Raw genomic sequence first — 23,065 nt, forward strand, 5'->3', positions numbered from 1 at the left:
ATAATGTAGCACACATTGTGCCAGGTCCGTCATTTACATTGTATACTTCACACTTAGATAACCATATGAAGTATATCTTACTAACATTATATGATGAAACAAAGATTTAGAGAGAAAATACCTGCTCAAGGGTATGTAGTTAATGCCTTGAGTTTGTTACAATCAAGATAGCCGTTTGGAAGCTGTTACCTGAATGTTGCTAGAATAGCTTGAGATGGTTACTACTTCAAGAATAATACACAGACTTTGCCTCAGTACCACAGTTATTGTTATGTTTCCTCTAACTTTTCATGTTTAAAAGGTTTTGCCAGTGACTGGTGGAAGCCCATTGTCTCTGTTTTCCAGCCACCTCCTTCCTTTGATGTTTTGGCTGCCTTTCTTCAGTAGGGTGTGCCATTCTCATGAAAGAGTGTTATCGTTAACAGGAGAAAGGTAGGTTGTCTAGTCCAGAAATGAAAATGAAGTGGCAGTACTGGAATTATTCTCTTGGCCTTGATGCGGAGAGAATGAAACCATGCTGAGGAATAAGGAGGCAGCCCTTCAGCTGGAAGGTAAGGGGCTCTCACCATGTGCCTGTATGGTTATATTCCAGCTTTGGAGGGCAGTAGCATAGTTACTTAGCAGTATTTCTGACAAGGCCTTCATGCCATGGATTCTTACTAACTCAGTAAGATACTAATGCATATTAGACTGTAAGCTAGGTTATTTTGCATTCTCTTTGGTGGTGTTCTTTTCCCTTCTATTTTCTGTTAATACTTGGCAAAATTTTTTTGAAAATTCCAATAAAAATATAGGATGTGGCACATAGTATTTGTACAATAAATGTTTCTTGAATGAATGCTTGCATGTGTCAGCAGTACTGAGAACTGAGGGAAGGGTTTTCTTTCTTCTGTGTTTTAGACCATAACTTCAAATGAGGATCAGGGTGCCCTGATGGACCAGTGTAGGGGTAGAGCAGCAGGGAAAGTACAGAAATCCTAAAAAGGAAGTGATTTCCATGGGCATAGAGTCAGATTTTGTTGCACCAGTCATCCATTTTTCTTCAGTGAACATTGGCAATTTTTTGTTTTATTTTTACTAGGATTATTGATTCCCCTTACAGTGACTTTGATGAACTGACACAGGAAACCAAAATGTCATGTCTGTGATTTCACAATCTATTAGAGGGTTTCATTGTTTGTTTGCTGTCTGAGTTGGAAGAGTTCTTCAGAAGTTAAAGATATTTGGGGATATTTTTAGATCCTGTGATTTTCAAGCCCAAAGAATTAAATAGCCGATTTATTATGAAGCATAGGGATTGGATTGCCATGTTTTATTGCAGTGACTAATCATCCCATCAAGTAGTAGTCTTAATATTTTTTGTGGTGTCCATCCAAACTTAGTAAAAACCTAACAGATTTTAGGTTTTCTACTATTGTGACTATTTTTGGAAAATCCGTGATAACAGTGTGAGCTAGGTGGCTGATAAATGTACTAGAGAATATGGAGCCAATCCTGTATGTGTATCTGTTTGCTTTTGCCCACTTCTTTTTCTTTTTAAAACAGTATTCTACCTAAATATTTTATTTTATCATGATCACATGCCTGTGACTGTAAAAACAATATGTATCAAAAAGAAAATCCCTGGTAATTGATACTATTTGTGTGTGTGTTATAAACAGATTTTGTTTTACTTTTATGTAATAATCAGGCAGCATGTATAACAGTTTAACAGTGAAATATATCTTACTAGTTAAAAAATTAATATAGAGATTTAAGCTTTTCCTGTGGCTAAACATTACTACACCGAAAAATGGTTGACCAAATTGTGAATTCTAAGAGTGCACGACTGACGGTATTTTAAAGTAGAACAAAAATTTCATTCAGAACCTTAGCAAAAGAGAGGGGCAGATGCCTTGATATTTATCTAGTCAACTTTCTTGCCTTTCATACAGAAGATGATACATACTAGTGATGTCTTTGAAATAAATGCTCTGAGGTCTTATTTTTGTGTTCCTTTTTTTGAAATTTTATGCAACCATCAAAACAGTAGCTAACAGTCTAGCTTGAAAAGCTTAGTATGTATTCCTTTCTAGCACCTGGGCTTTAGTGTTCTGAATGGCTCCAACAACAGTAGTGTGACTTCCTCAGAAGTTATAGCAAAGGCCAAGCCATCATTTCGATGGGTTGTAATACATAGTTCAAATTGTGAGGTAACAACCAATATGAAACCAAGGGAAGACCATTTGGACTGACTACTCTGATACATTTTCCAGCAATGCTTGGTAGTGGTGACTCAAAGTGGAGATGGGATTTGGTGGTGCTTCAACTCTGGAGCTCAGAATAGGCATTTATGAAAAAAGTGCAGTCTAGATGAGCTCTGAGACCAGAACTACAATCTGGGCTTCATTAATCATATTGTTATTTTCTGTATTTTATGATGTTTTGACATCTTGAGGCCTTGCTGACTGGGGAGAGATTGCCCCTCCTGGGCTAGCTAATTTCTAGAGATAGCTTGCATTCTTAGAGAAGGCATTCCCCTGTGAGTGTGCCTTTCATATGCAAACCATCCAATTAGGAGCCGCCTTTATTGACCTCTCACTGGTTGAGCCACCTACCCCCAGGGCCAAGTAGTGGCGACTAGGGGCAGTTCCTACAACCCCAGAATCTGCTGAAATTGTTCAAACTTAACTGGTCCTAACTACTTACCCTTGCCTGCCTTTCCTTTCCTGAGAAAACCACAATAAAGGCTTGTGCCCATGTTTTCCCCTTACTCCTTCTGCTTCTGAACTGCCTTGGTGCTTTCCCTCGTGGTCCTGTGTGGTGTGGCATGCCCTCCTCTTGGGAATATTAATAAACTTTTCTTTCAAAGGCAGTTATCTCCAAGTCTCTCAACTTACTATAACCAATAAAAACAAATCCTGAGTACATTTTAAAATGTGGGTCCTGCTATCTTCTGGAGCCCCCTAAGCTACCTCTGGCCAAACCTCAATTCAAGCACATAATTAAGACAAGTAGATCTTGGGCCCTGTGGAATGTCCACTGTTATTGTGAGAAGCCATGTTCTGTACCTTTTTCCTCCGTCTGCAGCCCACCCCCCACCTTGTGAATATCAAGTCCACGGAGGGCATCTCTTTTGGGAAGTAGCAGGCTTGGCTGGATGAAGATAGTAATCAGCCCCCTCCTTCTTTGGGATTGGCTTTAGCTCTTTTTGGAGGATGGGGAGCATGTGGAGAGGACAGAAGGAGCAGTGGTGGCTGTGAGACCTGGAGAAGGGGAGCTTGGCTACCTGTGAGGGAGATCCACAGCAGCTACTCACTGCTGCAGAAGGCACAGAGCCAAAACACCCAGGTTGCTGCTGCTTAGGACCTGAAAACGTCTGTGGATTTCTGTAGCAGGAGGTTGTTATCAAACTGTTTTGAAACCTGTGGTGACCTCATCTGGATTAATGTATAAACAAGGATGCTTCAGTAGAAACACTGTAGGAATAAACATAATAAATGTTTATTGAAGAAAGGATGATACTATATAATTCTGGCAAAAATATATTCATTTTTTTAATGTAAATGGGAAAATGGAGAAAAATAACACATTTAGAGTTCATTAAATATCAGTTTTATTTTAAGCAAGAGGTTTTTACAAAGGGTTGATAACAATGTCTGGATTAAAAATGGCCTTAAATGTTTACATTAGAGTTTCTGTGACCCCCAAGTGCTTTTCACTGTTAAGGTCTAGGGAAGACCCTAGTCAGTGCATTTTTTTACATAGATTCCCTGAAGGATTTGTTTCATTGAATATTGGCAAATTGACATACTCTCTTTTCATGTGTGGCACACCTGGGAATATCTGAAATGCAAAATTTATATTCTTGACATATTTCTATTACTAAATTTATCTAATGTAAACATCAACTCAGTTTGCTCAAGGAAGCTGGTGAACCCCTCACCTCCACCAGCTTCCTGATTTCTTGTCTCAGTTGTTTTCCTTTGAATGTGGGGAATTTTTAAATTGAGGTTTCCCACCAGAGCCTGAGCTCTGCTTCCAGGAGGAGGCTGGATATAGTTGCTGGATGACATCTGGTATGAGCTAGCCCACCTTTCCTGCTCTCAAAGCTAATCGATGTCTCTTTTTTTCTTTTTTATCATTGCTATCTTTTATTTCTCTCAGCTTTTTTATGGGTTTTTCTTTCCAATCGTGCACTTTGGATATGTGCACTCCAGTTAGCCTTCTGAATTCTACTCTGTACATGACTTATTTTAGAACCACAGTGAAAAACCATGATAGTGTCTTCCTCCATCTGTCCCTTCTTATGTAAACTCCTAAAAAATATTTCTCTGTTGATGATGTGTCACTGTGAGCTTCCCTTGTCTCCTTTTCCTGTCTTTTTCAGAAATATGATTTCATAGTTATTTGCTTAATAACTGGGAGGGTATAAGGTCTATTATCAAAAAGAAAAACATAAATGAATGATAAAAAACACATTTTTTCATCAAGAGAGTGCTACAAGAGAGTTCTCAGGGGCTTATAAGATTAGAACTGAAATCTAAATAAGTACCAACATACTTCAACTGTGTATTAATAACCTTTTTTATGTGGGAAGACCAGAACTATGTATGCTCCATTGATTTGTCCTGGTACCTTTTAGATAGGCTTTGAGAACTGTTTGGGTGCGGGTTTTATATTTCATGGTTGGAGAGACAATATACTGGAAGAATAAAATCTCTTCCAATTTAGGGACTATTTAGAATAAAAGAGAAAAATGGAAATACAAGTAGAATTATGAAGTTTGGTTGGCGACAAAAGAGCACTAAAAAAGGTAAAGATAAGCAGGTGGAAAATCTTGAAATACACAGCAAGTTGAATTTTGTGGGGGACATGAATTTTCATATATTATGTTTGTTTTAATATGGATGGGAAAGAAAGACATGGCATGATTACTCAGTAGTTTAAATGTCATGTATTTGATTGCAGAGGTCTGAATTGCCAAGAGGCAAGTTGGTTGGGTCTGGGATTTGATTTCATTTCTTGTAAGTAGCCTATTACTGTTTCATGGGTGCTGGTAGAAGACACAGCACTGCTAGGTGGGAGATGAAGGACTTTATTGCTCATGGTACAGCAGGCAACAGCTTTGCTTCACTTCTCCTTGCCACCAAGTCCCATGAAGAGGATACAGTATGGTACGGACAGGTCCTGTACACACAATGGGCTGCTGCTGAGGAGCAAGACTGCTCTTTGTCCTGGAGGGTGACTTTACCTCATTCTCAAAGTTCCTCCCTGCAAGCACAACCTGAGAAATGGCCTTGTAAAGTGTGGTCAGAATCTTGCATTCCTGGCATACCCAGCAAGACATAAAGGACTCCAAGAGATCCCCAGAGAGTGTCTCCCGACAGGGTCTATCAAGAGTCAGTAAATTCTCTCCTGTTTTTCTTAAGTTTTAGAACATAGTATTTAAAGAACTGTATACGTAGTATTTAAAAAACAACTAAAGGAGATTTTTAAATGGAAACTTCTTTCAGTGAGGTTCAAGCACAAGGTAGACATGTATTGTGCAAAAATTCCAAAATTTATTTCAAACTTCATATTGCCAATGAAGTCATTATGTTAGGCAGTCATGCTGCAAATAGTTTTTAGGGGCTCACTGTTTAGTAGACTCTGGGAACACAAAGATTGAACAACATGAAGCACTTGGGCACATTCAGGATCAAATAGAGAGATGGTTGGGTAATTTGTTACTGTATAATAATACTGTGGTACCCAGGATGCTGTGGAAACACAGAAGGATGGTGCCCGATGCAGCCTGGGCTGAGGCGGTCAGGAAAAGTCTTCTTGGAGTAGCATGTCTTTAAGTTGAGTTTTAAAAGATAAAAAGTTAGCAAAATGCAAGTGTGGATGGGCATAACTTGCTTAGCGACTAGAAAGGAAAATGATAAGAGAGTTTATTGTATTCAGTGACCTGCCTGTACTAAAGTAGTATTGCAGCAGTAGCATTTCACACATGGGGAAAGGTCATTGGAAATTCTAAGCTTGGGAGTGATAGGACCAAGTTTTAGTTTAAAAAAAATCGCTATGTTGACGCTAAGGTTGGAAGACAGGTGAGGTTGATTCTAGAGTCATGGAGACTCCTTATTAAGCTGTTGTGGTAATTTAGGTAAGATTTGGAAAGGGGCTGAAGTAAGGGTGTGACAAAATAGGTGGAGAAGAGGGGGCCAATTTAAGAAAGATTTGAGGAATAGAATTGACAGCCATTAGTGGGAAGACAGCATGAGGAAAAGGTTGTAAGAAAGATAATACCTGATAAACTAATTCAGGCTTGAATGTCTGAGTTTCAGGTACCTGTAGGAGATGCATATGAAGGTGGTAGCTGACTGTATGGATTTAGGATTTAGGAGAGTTTTGAATGCCAAGATACAGGTTTGGGAGTCTTCTACTTCTTCAATGACTGAACATCTACTGTATGTATGGCACTCGTTAGGTGAGGAACCAACATTGAATGAGATTTGTTATCATGCACTTTACATTCTCATGGGCCACAGACATTAAACAAAAAAATTTTCGAATTCTTTTATTAAAGTGCTGCCTGTGTTAGGTTCCAGAGCCCTAGTGTTGCCCAACTCCAGGGGGATTGTTTACATAGAATAAAATGAGCAGCTGGAGGGTCTTGTTCAGGGTGAATAGGAGTTAGCTAAGGAAAGAGTTGTGGATAGAGAGAAGGAATTGTTTCAGGTAGAGGAAACTGCACATGCCGACACCCTGAGGCAACAGAGATTGTGGTATGTTTAAAGGACAGAAACACTAGTGTGGTTGGAGCATAGAGAACCAGAGGGAGAATGATGTGAAATGAAGCTAGAGAAGTTGGCAGTGATTTATCAGGGTACAATATCATTAATATTGGAGTCATCCAGACTGTGGAGAGAAGATGGAGAATGAAATCCCACAAGACCCCAGCATTTAAGCAGTGGGCTGAGGAGAAGGATTTCACAAAAGAGAGACAGAAGTGGCTAGAGAGAAGAAGGGAATTGTGAAAGATACCACAAATCAAGGGATGGGAGTTTGGGAAAGGAAAACCTTGATAACTATCTGAATGCTGAAGAATAAGTAGGAAAATGGTTAAATATGTGATGATGGAATATTCCAGTGTTTTCAGAGAATGTTTAAGGATATCAGAAATGGTAATGAAATTGAAAATATTAATTGAAAAAGGGCATGCATATTTGCATGTTCATCATGAATCCCAAGTTTTATTTTTTAAAAAAGTCTACATACACGAATGTGTGTTTATGCAGCAAAAATATTCAAAGGCAGTACAGCAATATGTTAATAATAGTTTCAGCCGGATGGCAAATTATTTTATTCTTTAGTTTCTGTGCAGTTTTCAAATTACTTGTGCATGTATTAACATTATAATTAGGAAAGTTATTTTTTATTTTGATGTAATTTTTATTAATATTTAAATGCATTTTATCAGTATTTTACAAACACATTGTTTAAACTTGTAATGGGAAACTATATTGTCTACTGTCACCCTCATCCCATATCCTGTTTCCTAAGGTCAACTACCATCACCATTTTGGTTGATTCTTTTGCTATTTACTGTCATATTTCCAAATAAACTTAAACTGCTGCTACTTAATTTTTTTAAGATATTGTCTAAACTTTCCACAGTGGAAGATGAGAAATTTTGTTCTCCCACTTACCCTGTTCTCAAAGCCACATACACATTTGCCTTCCTATCCTCCTGCTACAATTATTCAAATTTTGGGTAGAGTAGTAGTTAATGTTGACATTATTATAACTACATAAATGCTCTTCATATCTCTACCATGTGGTAGTAGTATTCTATGATTTTTTTTCTTTACTGTACACAGTTGTGTTTTTCCTGGAATACATTTATTTGTTAAAAGGTAGCTTAATTTTCCATGTGCTTATAGTTAATTTATCACCACACTCTACTTGTTATGTAAATATCCTCTTAATCATTCCATTTATTTCATTTTCTTGAAGATATAGCTCTCAGACTTCTGATATGTTCTAATCTATACTGGATGCTCCCTTGGTCTTTAGAATCTCCCTTCTCCATCATCCCTGTTATGCCAAGGATTCCCTTTGCTTTTTCTTGTGTTGGATCCCCTGATACATGATTTCTTTTGTTAGTCCTCATTTTGGTAGAGCACATTCTCCAGCAATATCCTGAGTGTTTGGTGGCTTCTTTTGACCTAGAAAAACGTGCCCAGTTCTGGGCATTTTATTGAGTTAGTTCTTTGCCTTCTTTACCTCAATTTCTGCCCTACTCCCACACCTCTGTTATTAGAATTCCATCTTTGGATGTTATAGGAACTTGGACTGATCCTCTTATTATTTTATTTTTTCTCTTCAGTTATTTTCCACATTTTTCTTTTTGGTTTTATTTTATTGGAGATTTCCTCAGTTTTTATCTCCCAACCCACTGTAGATTAAAAAAAGACTTCTGTTATTGATCCCCTACTTTCCTTTAATACCAGTCCTGTTCTTTCATGCATGCTTATATTCTTTTATCTTTTAGGGATTAGTAACGAAAGCTTTTGGAAATTTTCTTCTCTTCACATATCTTTTCCTTCCAAGTTACTTTTTTTCTGCACTTACTTTGGTCTCTACCTTTCTTATTAGGAAAGGAAAAAGAAATCTGTGTTAAATTCTTATAGATCACAGGTTATTTAGAAGTCTATTTTTTCTGTTCTACATTTTTGGTGAGGTCTTTAAATTCATGGAGATCAAATTACATAAATAAGTCAGGTTTCGAGGGTTTGTCTTTTTCCTTCTTTGTCATATTTTGGTTTGTCTATATTTTCTATGGGATACCATCAACTTGATTAAGCTTTGTTGTTATATTAAGAGTTGTGATTAAGATATTAAGGAGTTACCAGTAATTGTGCACATAGTGGTGATAAAATGAAGGAAACTATGTATTTGAAAGGTATTTGCTTAACTACATTATTAAAAGAGAAAGCAGGAAAGAAGGAGGGGGGTAAACTTTGGAAAAGAAAGGTGAAAGAAATCCAGAGGAAAAAATGGGAAGAGAGGTACCTGTGTAGCTATAGTTGATCATGTATTTGCTTCTGTTTCAGTATTTTTCCTGTTCTTTTCTCATTGAATTTAAATGTCTAGAAAATGGGGGCCATTACTTCGACTGACTTTGCAGCTCCCAGATCCTAATAGTGCAACTCAATTATCCATCGAGAGACTACCTGCTTTGTGTTTTTAGCCTTTGCAAATATAGCTTTCAAGTTCTTATTGACATAAGTAAACAAAGAGGGTGACAAAGACTTTCTGAGTCATTTCATTGTTTCGTGCATACATTTACACCCCTGTGTAGCTTGGTTTTAGAGCAAACTATTCATCATCAACCTTTAACTTAAATTCAGAATGGATAAGTTATCTCACATAATTTTTCTTAAAAAAAAAGCAATTTACAATAAAAGTGTTTTTCTAGTGAATTTAATTGTCTTCAGATTGACTTTTAGCCCCTACTTGTCCTAGCTATCCTTACCTAGGGTAACCAACCCAATATGCTATTCTTTCTGTATTTAGAGTTATAGGAGCATACCTAGATAGATCACTGATATTCAGCTAACTCTGAAGGACTTGGAAAATTAGCCATCAAAGACAGCTCAGTTGGGACACACTACCCAAACATACAAACTAGAGAAGAAAGGATACATTTTTGAAGACTTCCAGTAAGGTTGAAACATTCATTTTCTGGTTTTCTCATGAAAATTAATACCCAGTTAGCTAGCTTGACTATAATTCTCTCCCTAGCACAAGAGAATGATAATACAGATGCAGCAAATTTAAGAAAAAACAGTTTTTGTTTAAGCCTCCTTTAAAACAAACAATCTGAGAGATGAAGTTCTTTATCTCTAACATAAAACAATGATCTGAAAAAAGTTAAGAAGGGAAATTGAATGACTTTTCAATTAATTAATTGAAGTGTTGCTCTGTATCCCAAAAATTAAACATTATTCTATTCAAATGTAGGTATGAATAAATGTGTCTGCTTTATTGTACTCTGTACATAACTCTGTCATAGCTTAAATGAATTTTTATTTAATCAATTATTATTTCCTTTGCTGTAGAGGGAGCTTCTTGTCTGGGCCCATGTCCCTGAGCTCTGTATCTTTAAGATTTAACCCAGTTTCTGGAGTATAGTAGATGCTAAACAAGTACTAGGTTAATTAATCATGAGCTATGAATGTTTCTGGGTTTGTCTGTTTTTAGGGGGGATTACTGTTTAAAAATTAACAGAAAAGTATATGTTGACCATGATGTGCTTTTAACTTGTACTATGTACTTGATTTAATTTTTGATTAAACCTCTGAAGTCACTGGTGTCTTACTTCTGAGGAAAAAATGTGGAGATTGCCTGTATGGCAAAATGTGAAGGCAAAATGTGGAGGGGTGTAAATATAAATTGTCTAAATGTAGAGGTATTTTTGAAAGAACCATCTCTGTTCTGGTTTTTAGGACTATAGAGTTTTCTAATGAGTAGTTTGTGGAAATACCCTTATTTATCATTTTATTTCCCTGGAATTTTCTTAAGTTAGAACACAGAAAGTTAACTGAGAACTAAACACTTCTCTTGGGGCTAATCTTTTAAAGTAAAACTATCTGTCACCTCAGGCTCCAGCTGTTCTCCTGTGCATCTAAATGGCTCCACTTCCCCTGAGGACTCAGGCAGGTGCTGGAAGAGTCTCTGAAGGAAAGTTTAGGTTAATCAGACTATCAAGCAGCTAGTTTTTTTTTAAAGGTTATTCCATAAATAAATGGTGAGAAGACTTGTTGAATAGTAAGATTCAGAGGGAGACAAAGAACTCTCTACTATTGTTTAGATAAAATCCTGATGAACTAGAACTTGTGTAACTGACTTATTTAGCTTAATTGAGTCCCACCACCCCCAACCTTGTATATTATAATGGGAGAAATAAGTTGTATAAAATAAAGGCTGCTATGGGTCAGCAGACATTTAGCCAGATCACCTACATATTATACGTATTAAATATGTATAGTCATCATCATTGTCAGTCTCAGGATGAGCCAATAATTCATACTGAAGAAAATATGACTTTGGGCAATGGGTAATTTGGGGCAATATGAAGTTAGTTCTAGGCTATACACACAGGTTAACTTTTCGAACTTATTAAAACTAGTAAGTGAACAAGTGTATTTTAGCGTAATTTCTTTCTTTTAACATGGGCTAAGGCAAAGAACACTAGATTAGAGTCACACACTTAGATTATTGCCCAGATTCAGTATCCAACTAACTGAATAACCTCTGGCAAGTTACTTCACCTTCCTAGGGTTCCTTTTCTGTTTGCACTGAGAGATTTGCACATTCACCTGTGAAACTTTGTTATTCTGTGAAATAATTTGTGTTCTTACTCTATTGAAGATATAGTGCAGGATTCAAAGAGGGAAAAGAAGTGTTCCTTGCCTTCAGAAATGTTACAGTAGAGCTAGATGGAAAGCTGTAAAATATGAAAAGCTAAGTAGTAGTATAAAGTAATAACATAAGGTATAATATAAAACATGCTATGAATGATATGGATGCTAAGTACTATGAATTCTGAGGTAGGTGGGCTAGATAATCTGTAGGGTAGAATCTGTAGGGTAGAAAATAGCTGCACAGAATTGGGAATTTTGAGCTAATTCCAGGAAACTGTGTTGACCACACATAGATGAAAGGAAATGGATGGGAGAGTATCTCAAACAAAGGGTGGAAGCTGGAGTCATAAGTAATATTTGTTTAAAAAAAACTACATTTGTTTCTAAATTCCAGCACAGACCCATCATGGATATTTTGGGTTCCTAAATCCAAGTAGAATGTTTTACCCCTTTTAAGTTTTACTTGGTACAAGTATTCATGATCAAATAATTTATAAAAATTTTTCCTGTAATATTGCAGTATGAAAGTCAGCAATAAGATGAGGGAGCTAAAAGGATTTGACTTACAAAAATTCTAAGCGAAACGGCAAAATTTTTAAATAATTGGTTTTGTACAGTTGTTGACTAGTTGAATCCAATTAGGAGGCATTTGGTTGTATTGATGTGTTTATTGTTTTTCAATCAAAAGCATATATTTATTTTAAGTACACTTTACTTTTTTAGACTTAAATTATCAATTGCTTTTACACTTTTTTTTTACTTCAGTTGCTTCTGAAAACTATGTAGAATAATGTAATTAGAAATATATTTATGCATTTAGTATTACAGCACTTTTGTGAAGCAAATGTTTCCTTGGTTTACTCCTTATAATTTCTTTTTATTAAGGTGTTATTGATATATACTCTTATGAAGGTTTCACATGAAAAAACAGTGTGGTTACTACATTTACCCATATTATCAAGTCCCCACCCATATCCCATTACAGTCACTGTCCATCAGTGTAGTAAGATGCCACAGATTCACTATTTGCCTTCTCTGTGCTACACTGTTTTCCCTGTGACCCCTCATACCATGTGTATTAAACATAATATCCCTCAGTCCCTTTCTGCCTCCCTCACCACCCACCCTCCCACACCCCTTTCCTTTGGTAACCACTAGCCCCTTGTTGGAGTCTGTGAGTCTGCTGCTGTTATGTTTCTTCAGTTTTGCCTTTTCGTTATACTCCACAAATGAGGGAAATCCTTTGCCACTTGTCTTTCTCTGCCTTATTTCACTGAGCATAATATCTTCCAGCTCCTTCCATGTTGTTGCAAATGGTAGGATTTGTTTCTTTCTTATGGCTGAATAGTATTCCATTGTGTATATCCATCTTCTTTATCCATTCATCTACTGATTGACACTTAGGTTGCTTCCATGTCTTGGCTATTGTAAATAGTGCTGCAGTAAACATAGGGGTGCATTTGTCTTTTTGAATCTGAGAAGTTGTATTCTTTGGGTAAATTCCAAGGAGTGGGATTCACAGATCAAATGGTATTTCTATGTTTAGTTTTTTGAGGAACCTCCATACTGCTTTCCACAATGGTTGAACTAGCTTACATTCCCACCAGCAGTGCAGGAGGGTTCCCCTTTCTCCGCATCCTCACCAGCATTTGTTGTTTGTAGCTTTTCAATGCTGGCCATCCTTACTGGTGTGAGGTGATACCTCACTGTGGTTTTAATTTGCATTTCCCTGATGATTAGTGATGTGGAGCATCTTTTCATGTGTCTGTTGGCCATCTGAATTTCTTCTTTGGAGAATTGTCTCTTCACATCCTCCGCCTATTTTTTAATCAGGTTATTTGCCTTTTGAGTGTTGAGGCATGTGAGTTCTTTATATATTTTGGATGTTAACCCCATGTCAGATATGTCACTTACAAATATATTCTCCCATACTGTAGGATGCCTTTTTCTTCTGTTGCTGGTGTCCTTTGCTATACAGAAGCTTTTTAGTTTGATATAGTCCCATGTGTTCATTTTTGCTTCTGTTTCCCTTGCTTGAGGAGACGCGTTTAGGGAGAAGTTGCTCATGCTTATATTCGGGAGATTTTTGCCTGTGTTGTCTTTTAAGAGTTTTATGGTTTCATGACTTACATTCAGTCTTTGATACATTTCGAGTTTACTTTTGTGCATGGGGATAGATAATAATACAGTTTCATTCTCTTGCATGTAGCTGTCCAGTTTTGCCAACACCAGTTGTTGAAAAGGCTGTCATTTCCCCACTGTATATCCATGGCTCCTTTATTGTATATTAATTGACCATATATGGTTGGTTTTATATCTGGGCTCTCTAGTCTATTCCATTGGTCTATGGGTCTGTTCTTGTGCCAGTACCAAATTGTCTTGATTACTGTGGCTTTGTAGTAGAGCTTGAAGTTGGGGAGCATAAACCCCCCAGCTTTATTCTTCTTTTTCAGGATTGGTTTGGCTATTCAGGGTCTTTTGTGGTTCCATATGAATTTTAGAATGATTTTCTCTAGTTTGTTGAAGAATGCTGCTGGTGTTTTGATAGGGATTGCATTGAATCTGTATATGGCTTTAGGCAGGTTGGCCATTTTGACAGTATTAATTCTTCCTATCCATGAGAACAGGATGTGTTTCCATTTATTGGTATCTTGTTTAATTTTTCTCATCAGTGTCTTGTAGTTTTCAGTGTATAGGTCTTTCACTTCCTTGGTAAGGTTTATTCCTAGGTATTTTATTCTTTTTGATGCAACTGTGAATGGAATTGTTTTCCTGATTTCTCTTTCTGTTACTTCTCATTAGTGTATAGGAGTGCAACAGATTTCTGTATATTAATTTTGTATCCTGCAACGTTGCTGAATTCAGATATTAGATCCAGTAGTTTTGGAGTGGATTCTTTAGGGTTTTTTATATACAATATCATGTCATCTGCAAACAGTGATAGTTTAACTTCTTCTTTACCAATCTGGATGCCTCTTATTTCTTTGTGTTGTCTGATTGCCATGGCAAGGACTTCCCAAACCATGTTAAATAACAGTGGGGAGAGTGGGCATTCTTGTCTTGTTCCCGAGCTTAAAGGAAAGGCTTTCAGCTTCTTGCTTTTAGGTAGGATGTTGGCTGTGTGTTTGTCCTATATGGCCTTTATTACGTTGAGGTACTTGCCCTTTATACCCACTTTGTTCAGAGTTTTATCATGAATGGATGCTGAATTTTGTCGAATGGTTTTTCAGCATTTGTGGAGATGATCGTGTGGTTTTTGTCTTTCTTTTTGTTGATGTTGTGAATGATGTTGATGGATTTTCAAATGTTGTACCATCCTTGCATCCCTGGAATAAATCCTACATGATCATGATGGATGATCTTTTTGATGCATTTTTAAATTGGATTTGCTAATATTTTGTTCAGTATTTTTGCATCTATGTTTATCATGGATATTGGTCTATAATTTTCTCTTTTTTTGGTGTCTTTACCTGTTTTTGGTATTAGAGTGATGCTGGCCTCATAGAATGAGTTTGGGAGTATTCCCTCTTCTTCTACTTTTTTGGAAAACTTTAAGGAGGATGGGTATTAGGTCTTCACTAAATGTTTGATAACATTTAGCAGTGAAGCCATCTATTTGGCCCAGGGGTTTTGTTCTTGGGTAGATTTTTGATTACCAGTTCAATTTCTTTGCTGGTAATTGGTCTGTTCAGATTTTCTGATTCTTTCTGGGTCAGCCTTGGAAGGTTGTATTTTTCTAGAAAGTTGTCCATTTCTTCTAGGTTATCCAGTTTGTTAGCAAATAATTTTTCATAGTATTCTCTAATAATTTGTATTTCTCTGGTGTCCATAGTGGTTTTTGCGTTCTCATTTCTGATTCTGTTTATATGTATAGACTCTCTTTTTTTCTTGATAAGTCTGGCTAGGGGTTTATCTGTTTTGTTTATTTTCTCAAACACCAGCTCTTGCTTTCATTAATTCTTTCTATTGTTTTCTTCATTTTAATTTTATTTATTTCTGCTGTAATCTTTATTATGTCCCTCTTTCTACTGACTTTGGGCCTCGTTTGTTCTTCTTTTTCTAGTTTCATTAATTCTTAGTTTAGACTGCTCATATGTGATTGTTCTTCTTTCCTGAGGTAGGCCTGTATTACAATATACTTTCCTCTTGGCACAGCCGTTGCTGCATCCCACAGATTCTGCAGTATTGAATTATTGTTGTCATTTTTCTCCATATGTTGCTTGATCTCTATTTTTATTTGGTCATTGATCCTTTGGTTATATAGGAGCATGTTGTGAAGCCTCCATATGTTTGTGGGATTTTTCATTTTCTTTGCATAATTTATTTTTAGTTTGATACCTTTGTGATCTGAGAAACTGGTTGGTACAATTTCAATCTTTTTTAATTTACTGAGGTTCTTTTTGTGGCCTATTATATGATCTATTCTTGAAAATGTTCCCTGTGCACTTGAGAAGAATGAGTATTCTGCTACTTTTTTAGGTGTAGAGTTCTGTAGATGTATGTTAGGTCTGTCTGTTCAGTGCCTCTGTGTCCTTACTTATTTTCAGTCTGGTTGATCTGTCCTTTGGAGTGAGTGGAGCATTGAAGTCTCCTAGAATGAATGCATTGCATTCTATTTCCCCTTTTAATTCTGTTAGTATTTGTTTCATATATGTAGGTGCTCCTGTGTTTGGTGCATAGGTATTTATAATGGTTATATCTTCTTGTTGGATTGACCTCTTTATCATTATTTAATGTCCTTCTTTGTCTCCTGTGAGTTTCTTTCTTTTGAAGTCTGTTTTAATTGATACAAGTACTGCAACTCCTGCTTTTTTCTCGCTATTAGTTGCATGAAATATCTTTTTCCATCCCTTCACTTTTAGTCTGTGTATGTCTTTGGATTTATTGTGAGTCTCTTGTATGCAGCATATAGATGGGTCTTGTTTTTTTATCCATTCACCAACTCTGTGTCTTTTTATTGGTACATTGAGACCATTTACATTTAGGGTAATTATCGATATGTATGTACTTATTCCCATTGCAGGCTTTAGATTCTTGGTTACTAAAGGTTCAAGGTTAACTTCCTTACTATCTAAGAGTCTAACTTAACTCACTTAGTATGCTATTACAAACACAATCTAAAGGTTATTTTTTTCTCCTGCTTTTTCTTCCTCCTCCATTCTTTATTTATTAGATATCATATTCTGTACTTTGTTTATCCCTTGATTAACTTTAGGGATAGTTGATTTAATTTTACATTTGCTTAGTAATTAACTGTTCTACTTTCTTTACTGTGTTTTTATTACCTCTAGTGACAGCTGTTAAACCTTAGGAACACTTGCATCTAGAGCAGTCTCTCCAAAATACACTGTAGAGACGGTTTGTGGGAGGTAAATTCTCTCAGCTTTTGCTTATCTGGAAATTGTTTACTCCCTCCTTTAAATTTAAGAGATAATCTTGCCAGATAAAGCAGTCTTGGTTCAGACCCTTCTGCTTCATTGCATTAAATACATCATGCCACTCCCTTCTGGCCTGTAAGGTTTCTGCTGAGAAGTTTGATGATAGCCTGATGGGCTTTCCTTCGTATGTGATCATATTTCTCTCTCTGGCTGCTTTTAATAGTCTGTCCTTATGTATGATGGTGTTTAATAGTATGATATTTGCCATTTTAATTACTATATGTCTTGGGTGTTGTCTTCCTTGGGTCCCTTGTGTTAGGAGGTCTGTACACCTCCATGGCCTGAGAGACTATCTCCTTCCCCAGATTGAGGAAGTTTTCAGCCGTTACCTCCTCAAAGACACTTTCTGTCCCTTTTCCTCTCTCTTCTTCTTCTTGTATTCCTATAATGCAATATTATTCCATTTGGATTGGTCACACAGTTCTCTCAATATTCTTTCATTCTTAGAGATCCTTTTTTCTCTCTGTGCCTCAGCTTCTTTGTATTCCTCTTCTCTAATGTCTATTTCATTTATTGTTTCCTCCACCATATCTAATCTGCTTTTAAATCCTTTCATTGTATGTTTCATTTCTGATACTTTGTTACATAATGATTGGATCTCCGATCAGTAGCATTCCTGAGTTCTTGAATATTTTTCTGTACCTCCATGAGCATGTTTACGATTTTTATTTTGAACTCTCTTTCAGAAAGATTCATGAGGTTGGTTTCATTTGACCCTTTTTCTGGTGTTATGTATGATTTTGCTTTGAACCAGCGTCCTTTGACGTGTCATATTTGTATGTGGCGCCCTCTAGTGCCCAGAAGCTCTACACTCTGGAGCTGCTTAGCCCCTGGAGCAATTTCATGGGTCACAGGTGAGCGGTGTTGGTGCCTGGGAGTTGGAAAGAGCTGTTTCCTGCTTCCTGGCTTCTATGCCCATCTCCACTGCCAGAACCAGTGGGCCGAGCACACAGGTATAAGTCTCTATGCTTTGAGTTTGTAGCTCCTGTAGATGGGGTTCCCTCTGGCTGGCCTAATGCCACGGCAGTGTTTGCTAGTTCGTGAGCCAGGTGGTGCTAGCCAGAAGAAAGTCACAGTAGGCTGCATTTCACGGAGGGGGGCCTTGGTGCTGTGTAACCAGCCAGTGGGCTGGAGCATCTGAGATCATGAAAGTTCCCAACCTGCTGGGCAGAGTGCACCCAGACAATTTTGTGTACTTGTCGTTTATCCTAAGCAGTAAGCTCTGTGCAATCCTTGCCCCTTTAGGAGCCCTCTCACTTTTAGAAAGTCTCTCAAACTGCCCTCCTTTCTTTTGTCCCAGTGCAGCCACATATGGATCCCTGCTTTCCACAATCTGCTGGAATCTCAGTCACTCCAGGAATTCTGCCTGTCTTAGCTTTCTGACCCCCTAATCATGAGGGCACCATGAAAGCACCGTGAAATGTAGGTTTGTGCTCCCAGAGCAGATCTCCAGAGCTAGATGTTTAGCAGTCCCCGGCCTCCACTCCCTTCCTGCTCCGTTTCTCTTTGTCCCACTGGTGAGCTGGGGTAGGGAAGGGCTTGGGTCCTGCAGGGCCACCGCTTTGGTACATTGCACTGTTCCGTGGGGTTTATTCTTTTCTCCAGTTGTATGCAGTCTGGCACAGCCCTCTTTCCTGTTTCTCTTTCAGGATTAGTTGTATTAATTATATTTTTGTATTATATGCGGTTTTCGGAGGAAGCCTCTGTCTTACCTCTCATGCCATCATCTTTCTACTCCTTATAATTTCTTCAAGGGGATCAGTTATATTAAGTTTTCTGTTAATACATTCTTTAAGAATTTTAACACATTAAGTGGATTTTAAAAACCCTGGTATTTTATATGGAGATTAATTAGAGAATGAAAGAAAGTGTGTTAAACATATTTCCAGATTCACCTTCCATGGCATCAGGCACAAGACTATTCATTTATATAGGCACTCTATATATATGCTATCTGCTGAATGACTGGTGGGATGGATCAATGGACAAGTGAATAAATTAATATATTCAGATTTGTTTTATATACATCTATTTTTATACATAGTTATGCATATACATATTTGTTTTATAAAATAATATATTCTGTTTTGAGGAGTTTGGATAAAAGTGTTCCAAGGTGTGCTGTGAAAACATTCCTTAAAGAAGGTCTCTAGCTAAACAGGTTTAGAAATGTAATACATTATGTTTATGTCAAGAAATTCTTAATATAGGCTAGCACATTAAAGGTTCTGAGTGGTCCAGCAATAAAGAAACTCATTCAAATTTAGCCCAGCATTTCCAAAAGAAAGATGAAATGCTTTTTAAATCACATATTATGTATGCATGTGTGTGTATGCAGGTATGTGTGTGTATGTGGGTGGGTGTGTATTTGTAAGTATCTGCAAAATTTGGAAAACAGTGGGTCTTTTTGTAATGTATGTGGGAGCACTGAACAGATGGTGGTATGGCAAGTGACAGTGTTTCATAAGACTTGTAGATAACTGGGAAAGCACGTGTAAGATTACAATTTTCATAGGAGTTAGTGACTAGTAATAGTGAAAGCCTGCTATACCCTTCACAAATTGTAATCATGCCATCATTGATTATATACCACAGTGGAAGGACTGAGAAAGGAGAACAAAAGAGCCAGATGAGTAATACAGTCTCCATCCCTCCACCCCATTGCTTAGGTAGCACAAATACCAGAGCTGCTTGGTGACAGCAGTGGTCCTGTGGCCATTCCATCCACATGGCTCAGAGTGCCTGGCTTTTTGCCGGCTTGACTATCCCCTCACTGCCTCATTTCCCAGTTTTCTGTTCACATGTTGAAGGAACTAAAGCATCCGGAAACCTCCATAGTGATGTACTCGTGGCATTTATTCATTTTAAGTATCAAATATTTTCAGTTCTATCTTAGTATATGTATTATACAAGAAGATACAATAAAAATAATAAGGAAACACAATTTACCAATGGGTACAGAGAAAAACTTAGCACGAAATTTTGTATCTGTGGATAAAAAAACTTACTTAAAAAAACCTGAAAGATAGTTGGAAGTGAACTCACTTTATTAGGTTCCTTTGTGGTTTTTCTCTTTTAAGAGAAAACAATAAGCATTAATAAATCCAGTGTTTTTCATTACTAGGAAAATAAACACAAAGACTTAGCTTCAGTGTTTAACAAGTGAAAGAGGAATTGAATTTAAAAAATAACTATTCTGACTTCTTTTCCTGGAAGTATGTACTGTGTTTCCGTCTGAGCCTCCCCAGATAACCTGATGTGCTTCTGCTGTCCCAGGGAATCACTATATCAATGCCAGATTTTGCGTGTGCATCTGATGGACACCATGTATCATGGCTCAGGATACCTGAGCTTTGTGGCTTCTCCTGGATGGCTGGCACTACGTGTGCATTCTCTCTTTCTGGCTGTGTATGTTGTGTCCCAGCTTAATATCTTCAGAATAATCTGTGTGTTCTCAAAGTTCGTTTTTAAGTCTTATTTTAAAACTTCTATTAAGTTTTTTTCATTCATTTTATAAAGCTTATGCAAACACTGAAGGGTTTTATAATTTAATGGACAAACTGTTTTACCATTTAATCCTTAATTAAATATTGAACCACTTTAATAAAGTAGCTATCACACAAAGAATACTGAATAAGATATTTGGAAAAAAGTGGGGAAAAACAAAAGGCAAAAATCCTTCATTAAAATGACCAGCTTGTCTGTTGTAGGAAATAGTGGGGGCTATGTATAAATATCTGTTCTTATTTCCAGCTATTAGAGCCTGGTATTGTAAGATTTAGCCATAGCATGAGAAATCAAAGTTCTTTTACTGCCCAGTAGTTCAAGGTGAGACTTTAATGGCAGCATGGAGTGGGTCACAGATCTCTTAGTGGCTAAAGGCTAAGAAAATATTATATAGCTCTTTAAGGGGATGCAGTGGAAATAGGGAAAAAAATAAATAATCTAGCCTCCTATAATAAAATGACAAAAAATATAGTGACCCAGTTTGAATGAGGGTTTGAGTCATGTGACATAGGGATCCTTACTACAGGGATTGAGCACCAGCAGAGAGAGCTCACACTCAAAAGTCTGGATGAAAGTAAAATGGCAAGCTTAGTTTTTAAAAAAATAGCCTTCCTGCATTTGTCCAGAACTTACTGGCATTGTGTTCCATATGCTTTGTATTTTCAGATTCCTATTTTGGAGTTTTCCCCCTGCTTTCCTTCTATTGCTTTGCATGAAAGCGCTGTATATAAGTAGGCTTGAGTAGTAGGAAGAATATATCTATACCTTTTGTCCTCTTCTAAATACTGCAAAATCTTTTTTTAATTATGGAAAAATTAATTACATTGATTTCTTTCAGTGTTTGCCTTATTAGTCTCATGTATCTGTTTTTAATCATCCCTGTTAATGATACAGTTAAACTTAAAATTTAATCCTTTGTGAAAACATTAATTACTATGTAAACTGGTATTCCAGTATAAAAGGGTTCAGAGTTCAGATGGGTTTATGGAATGGTACATATTATATCTCTTTTTTAGAGATTCATAATGTACATTATAATGTCAAAGACTCTAAGAGTAGCTTAAGCAAATAATAATGTTTAGTCCAGAGTTTCTTTGAACACCAATGATAGAATAAAGTGGCAGGATATCTATTGCCTTAGTACTTTGTATTTTGGTGGGCTTGTTTTGATATGGCTAAAATAAAAGGGCTTACAAAATTAGCTTAGTCAAAAAGTTCTTTTTCATTTGAGACATCTTTAGTGGAAACATTTAGCAGTACTTGGCACAGAGTAGATGCTTAATAAAGAAAAGAATTTTTGTTTAGATTGACCAAGGATGTACAGTGAAATACAAATAGTTTAGAATTAGATTATCCTCTTGCAGTGTTTAGTATTTCTGTAGAATCCTACTTCTTGATTGCTCCAGGAAATATTTTCCCTAACTTATTCCTCTGGCTTTGTCTGGTTTTATGTATGGGGCTGGGAGGTGGAGGGGAGACAAGGAAGACCTAGGAGTCCTAGAATCATGAACCTAGCTACCCTAGGGACTTCATAATAGAATAATGATACCGAAGTAATAGAGCTTCATCTAGGGCTAATTTTTCCTTCCATCCATATGCAGAGGGTATTTTGTCTGTGTCCTTGTAAGGGTGCAGCTTAAGGTGCTGCTGGATTGAAAATAATTAGACCAATTGAATTTACCACCATATTATTCTTCTGTTTTACTTCAGAAATTTTGAAGACTTTCACAATTTGGAGTTATGTTTCTGGCTTCTTAAGTCCTGCTTGAAGGAGAATGAACTGTACTTTCATAATGTGGTCAAGTTTATCTATTTATCAAGATATCCAAAGTGTTTATCACAATAACGGTTGCTATTTTAGCCATGTGTCAGGCATTGTGCTAGGGACTTTACATAGATAATCTGTAATTGTCCCAACAACCTCAAGTGGTGGCTTCTAGGTAGTTCAATTTTGCAGGCAAGATATGGTACCCAAGAGATTTATACTGTTTTTGTTCTTCCCATAAAATAGTTTGTAATTCATTTTCTTAAACTTGTTTTTAAAGACTTTAGTTAGGATCCAGTAGACTGGAGAGTAACAGTAGGGGGAAAAAAACTACTTATTTTTCTTCTTTGTAAACTCAGTCTAATTTTTACTCAGATGCATATTCTCATTTTTTATTTACCCATTGGATTAATCATTTTTTGGCCACCTGTTTTGTATGCATCTTGCTTAGAAGAAACACACTGAAACAGAAAGGTGCTTGCTGGCACGAAGGAATTAATCTGCATCATTACTACTTTTCCCCCACTGCTTTCACTCCCATGAATGAAGTGGGCACAGACAGGGCTGGAGCAGTTGTTGAGAGATGGGGTTGATTGAGGGAGTGTAAAGGCAGCGGTGGGATAATCATTTTAACTTCCTGTCTTGTTGCCATCTTGGGCAAAACTTGTGACACCAGAAAGCTGCCTGGGAATTCTTAGTGATATTTTTCAGTGCATTTTTTGTTTTTTCATGATGTAGAATTGAAGAATGGCTATACAAAGTAGTTATAGGGAGTATTAAGAAACAAAGACGAACACTGCATCTAACATTATTTCACGATCATTTATTTGGACTGTGGCAGTATTTTTCCTGTTTTTATCTTGAATCTTTCTCAGTCTCAAATTAATACTTTATAGTATGTCATGAATAAGGACTTTGTAACTAACAAAATGTTATACTAGTTTACTTTAATGGATGCCAAT

At 36.8% G+C, this 23,065-nt stretch overlaps 1 protein-coding gene and 1 long non-coding RNA gene across 9 annotated transcripts in view; one reads left to right on the plus strand and one right to left on the minus strand.

Moving 5' to 3' along the window:
• SSBP2 (single stranded DNA binding protein 2) overlaps nt 1-23,065 on the plus strand; it is a 295,394-nt gene that overhangs the window by 28,929 nt on the left and 243,400 nt on the right. The window lies entirely within an intron of this gene.
• LOC130681229 (uncharacterized) overlaps nt 12,261-23,065 on the minus strand; it is a 156,115-nt gene continuing 145,310 nt past the window's right edge. The window contains exon 2 of the long non-coding RNA XR_008994312.1: nt 12,261-16,452. This is a non-coding gene — a long non-coding RNA (uncharacterized LOC130681229). The remainder of the gene's footprint in view (nt 16,453-23,065) is intronic.

The sequence above is a fragment of the Manis pentadactyla genome, chromosome 2 (genome assembly GCF_030020395.1).
Source record: "Manis pentadactyla isolate mManPen7 chromosome 2, mManPen7.hap1, whole genome shotgun sequence".
Classification (NCBI taxonomy): Eukaryota; Metazoa; Chordata; class Mammalia; order Pholidota; family Manidae; genus Manis; species Manis pentadactyla.